The sequence below is a fragment of the Montipora foliosa genome, chromosome 9 (genome assembly GCF_036669935.1).
Source record: "Montipora foliosa isolate CH-2021 chromosome 9, ASM3666993v2, whole genome shotgun sequence".
Taxonomy (NCBI): domain Eukaryota; kingdom Metazoa; phylum Cnidaria; class Anthozoa; order Scleractinia; family Acroporidae; genus Montipora; species Montipora foliosa.
The window spans coordinates 43,369,705-43,374,704 of record NC_090877.1 but is presented as its reverse complement, the minus strand read 5'-3'; the positions used below and the strand labels follow the sequence as shown (position 1 = coordinate 43,374,704).

The window sequence follows — 5,000 nt, the reverse complement described above, 5'->3', positions numbered from 1 at the left end:
GCACAAGCATGGCAGAGGTTATTGGTTCGAATCCCGTTGAGGCCATGCAACTGAGTTTTTCAGGTCTCTATAAAAAGCGACAATTGCTTTTAAGCAAGTTAGACAATTTAAAAATTGTCTAATTAAGTGCGAGAATTGTCATTGCACAATTAAGATAACCCGTGGTAACATTCCATTTGAGATCAAGCCGTGTCCCACTGCAGCTTTGGGCCCTAAAGGAGAATTGAAGGCCAAAATCAGCAATTTTTCCAACGTAGCTTTTGGAAAGCCTAACATAAGTAAAGTTAAGTGTGAGGGGTTATTTCTTCTCGTTTTCTGTTTTTTTTTTTTTGCGAGAAAATTACGTTCGAAGTTGGGCTTTTCCCGCTGTTTCTTCCTTTTCAATGCATGCTCAAAAACTAAATCAGCACCCTGCCAGGACGTATGATATGGGGAACAGAGATTTCGTAATAAAGAGAAACAAGTGCTGCTGTGGATATTTTCTTCGTTGTTTTGCTGTTTCTTCGCGGTCTCAATATTCACGACAAACATCAGTCAAAAACACTGCTTCTGTATGGGGCGCTCTCGCATGTCTTCCCCATATCATGCGTCATAAGCTGCAAAAATGACCTCTGACTCCTCCATTCTGAGCTGCAGTGCTGATGGCCGAAAATCGGGATAAAAACATTTTTTTTAAAGTGGAAAAACGATGGATAAGCCAGAAAAAAAGTTGAAAACATTATTGTGCATGGTCTGAAGTGTAAATAAAAAATGCTTCTTTTTCTGCTTTCAGTTCCCCTTTAAATGTTTTGCCCAGAATACTAGTTGTCCAAAGTTGTGCAGCCTCCTGCAGGAGATATATTTCCACCGTCCCTTGCAATCTTTTCAAACTCTTTGGCAAACAAAGTTTTTTTATTATTTTATTATTTTTATTTCACAATACAAAACAATATAATATTTTAGACGACTACTTACACTATTTACCATACGTTACTTACATTACAAGGATACGGTTACGCATACGCTAAAAATAAATCAACAGCTTGTACTTCTATTTCAAATCATTACTTATGCTAATACCTAAAAATAACCTTTTTTTTTCACCGCTTACTTCTTGAAATATAATTTTTGTCTCGTTGCTTATTTTAGTACTAGAAGGCGTCCTTCAATGTGTTCCATTTCCTTTCGAAATAGTTAAGGGTGCAGTTTTCTAGAGCAATTTTCTTTTCAATTTTCATTGAGGTTAGCAGAAGATGTATACAGACCACCAACAACAACTGGTATCACAGCCACTCTATCGCAGATTATATCCCTTCCCATAGCTTCATACTTCGTCTTCATCATCAAAAGATATGTCCAGAAATCCTACTTAAATGCACGCAGCTGCAGCAGACGTACATGATGTATCCTCTTTGTCAATCCTGTTCTTTATGTGGCTTGGTCGTAGAGCCTAATCTCGTACAGCTGTAAGGATTCTTACAATTTCTCTCCTTAATGTACTTCTTCTTGGCCAATCCCGTGGCTCTGGATCTCTCATCTCATCCTTTCTCTTCTCGAACTCTCCGCGCACCGTCTTGTTCTTATTATCTCCAGCAGAAGTGGCCGGCTTGGCAGTGATTTCTTTAAAAAGGCTTATGGTGTACGAGGCCACCAAAGAAGAACAGCCATAAGTCAAAAAGGGACTTTGCCGACTGCTGGAACAGGTAGATGTAGAATTGGTTAGCTTTTCTATTCGAATGTCCTGCTTTGTCTGTCGTTCATCCAGTATCCTTTCACCTTTAACCACTATCGTCTCCCTTCACCACTAGCTCCTACATATTTAACTCCCAGTTTCAATTTTATCACAAACCTTAACATTTAAGAGGAAGAAAGACAATAATAAATCAAGATGGCGGCTGCATCTGCAGTGTCAAAAGGTGGGAAAAGAGGCCGAAGCGATCTTTTTCGGAAACTTTCTGGTGGAATGAGCTGTACCATTTGAATTTCCAATCGGAATTTTCGGCTTTAGTTGACAAATAGTAAACGCTCCAAATGAATCGTCCTCGCTCAACGTACTTGTAGCGTGATTTTAACCAGCCAATAGGATCGTTTGTTTTCCCTCACTGTGCGTTGTGAGAACTTTGTAATCAATCTCAAATAAACATGTTTTATCGCCTAATTTGAAGAAAACGTCAATTGAAAGAACATATAATCGCTATCGAACTTTTTCTTCCTGTTTAAGTTATGCCTCTGCGTTATGCCTCATTGGGTTATCCTTTTTGCGCTATGGACATTTGCGTTATGCGTCTTTGCGACATGCCTACTTTCGTTATGCCTATTCGCGTTATGGCTATTTGCGTTATGACTTTTTACGTTATGTCTCTCTGCGTTATGCCTCTTTCCGTGATGGCCATTTGCAGAATCGTCTTATTGCCATTCAGCTTTGGATTGATGCATTCATAATTTGGACGATTTTATTTCAAATACTGATCATTAAATTTTGTCAGATATACCTCCATAAGCATGAACCAATTCTTTTATAACATAGCGACAACAACTTGGGCGATAAAACGTGTTTATTTGAGATTTATTACAAAGTTCTACCAACGCACGGCGAGGGAAAACAAACGATCCTATTGGCTGGTTAAAATCACGCCACGAGTTAGTTGAGCGAGAACGATTCATCTGGAGCGTTGTCTATTTTGTCAACTAAAACCGAGTCTCGAGTCAACTAAACTCGAGAAGCTAGAGTCGTTTCTCTCGTGCTTGGCAACCTCTTGCGCGCATCCATAACTTGATATTCGCACGTTAGCATGAACCAATAGAGCACTTTTGATTATTATTGGTAGTAGTAGTTGTAGTAAGTAATAGTATTATGTAGTGTTATTACGATAGTGGTAAAAGAATGAGAGTGACGGTAAAAGCCTATCCATTAAATATGTAAATCTTTTGTTTAAAGGCATCGCATTTTTTCCTGATCTAGATTTGATTATCAAGCCATTCTGACTTCACTTAACATTTTAATAGCGCACGCGCCAGTTGTATCCTTAAATCACTTCAGATACTCGATGAGTGGTTGTAGGCCTGATGTTATCTAAAGGACGTAATTACAAACGATAAACGACGAGAAAAAAAATTGGGGTTAACAAAGCTGACGCACGCTGAGATGGAGAATGTTTGCGTTTGTTGAAGGTTTGGTCAGTCTTCGCCCAGTAACTGTTATGAAAGACACTGATAAGAGATTTCATTGTCTTATCGCGGCGTGGTTTTGATTAGGTTGCATGACCTCAATAAATCAGAAGATTGATGTCGGCTCAAAAAGGATGGTTAGCTGCGCTTTTTATTTGTGTTTGCATTATAAACGTTATGGACGTCTTGCTTGTAAATGACCCGGTAAAAAAGGACTTATAACTACGGAAATTCTAAGCTTATTCGAGTCAGTATAAATCAAAGAAGGGATAGAGCCTACCAAAAAGACTAGTTTATGATCTTTAACTAAGGAAAATGATAAAAAGCATCAGTCATTGGATCGTTGCATCGCAGGGACTCTAACCATTGCACAATTTTATATACTATTTTTTCCGTTTTTGAAGCAAGCGACTTCAAATCTTAATCTTTTTAGATTCTGCCTCAAGAAATTTAGCTGTTTTGCAGTCACAAATTATCGTGGCTTCAAAGACCTTTCCACGTGTTAAGCTGTCAATAAACTTTCTTTTGTCGCCGACACTTATTGTTAAAGAATTGCCCAAGGCCTCCTTATCAAATGACAACTGAAACCGCAAGTTTGCGGTGACTTTACCGACAGCAGAACGATTGATGTCAATTGGGCGTATCTATTTCCCAGTGATATTGTTTTTGCTTTGCGGTCGGCAAATTACAAGGCCAAAGAGCCACTCAATTTTCCGGTCGTCTTTATTTCTCATTACTTCTCCAAATAGTTTCGAATTCAAATTTGCAAAATTGTTGAGAAATCACAACATTTATTATCACATGCAGGTGATAGTTCGGCTAAAATTAGATTTGAAGAATAACTAAAGTTTATTCAGAATGCTGAATGCTGATGATCGTTTACAAAGTCTTCTTTAAGACCGTCGTTTATGTTATTTATTATTTTCCAATTTGGTTTCAGTTTAAAACACATTCGCCAGTTCGAAGGAGTTAATGGTTGCCTTTTTGGCTCCCACTTTCAGTTGAAAGCCTTCAGTTTGGAAAGGCTCTACAAATAGGCAGTTCTGGTAGTTTTACTTAGAGAGTTATTATTATTATTTTTTATGAACGATGTAATTATGTATACAGCTTGTTTAGTGTTCATTTTATATTTATTTGCACGACCCCAAAAGCTGCAGAGCTTTAAAATTGTTATCGTGCTATGTCTGTCTGTCTGTCTAAGTTAGCATTTCCAACGTTTTTTTTTTCCATAGAATAAATTCCAGTGGGATTTTTAAAACTAGCATAACTTCACTAGTCTGCAGGGATCTTCACTTACTATCGGTTGAGCAACGAACATGGCCAGACTACAAAACTGTCCTTTGCAAATGTCGTCGTATCATATAGGTGAATATCTATGGACCCAAATTTAATACTCCTGTCCGCCCAACATTAATATATTACGAGGTCTCCCATCGAAGAAAAAAAATTTTTTTTTGAAAACCAGCCTCAACTGTCTTAACAAAGCAAACAGCAATTAGGCGAATATTTGCGATGAGTTGCGCTTGATTGCTCGATCAGCTGAAAAAAACTATACAGAAATCATAGGGACTTTTAGGGAGTCAACGAAACATATTCAGAGGTTTGATATCCTTGACAAGACAGATGATACAAACAACTATGCACGTCTTTTCAAAAGATATTCGCTTCAGTTTGTAAAAAATCAACTTAGCTTGACGATCGAGGAAAAACCAACGTTGAGTTAATTGATGGGCTGAGTAATCTATTCGAACGTTGTTGTTATTTTCCAAACACGTTTCAAAGCGAAAAAGGGCTTCTTTTAATCTTTCAAGTGACCTTCTTTAATATGCCATGCGATGATATCATCTATGAAA

At 37.8% G+C, this 5,000-nt stretch overlaps 1 protein-coding gene across 14 annotated transcripts in view; it reads right to left on the bottom strand.

Annotated features, from left to right (window-relative positions):
* Positions 1-5,000, bottom strand: part of LOC137971319 (transcription factor Jun-like) — a 112,499-nt gene that overhangs the window by 8,778 nt on the left and 98,721 nt on the right. For 9 of the 14 annotated variants that reach the window (XR_011116979.1, XR_011116977.1, XR_011116975.1 and 6 more), the window contains one exon: positions 893-1,673. The exons of 1 other annotated variant lie outside the window; for it this stretch is intronic. The gene's annotated coding sequence lies outside the window, so the exon portion shown is untranslated. Of the gene's footprint in view, positions 1-892; positions 1,674-1,828; positions 1,982-5,000 lie in introns of those variants that run through there. 4 more of the 14 variants (XR_011116966.1, XR_011116989.1, XR_011116990.1 and 1 more) reach the window with 3 other exon arrangements.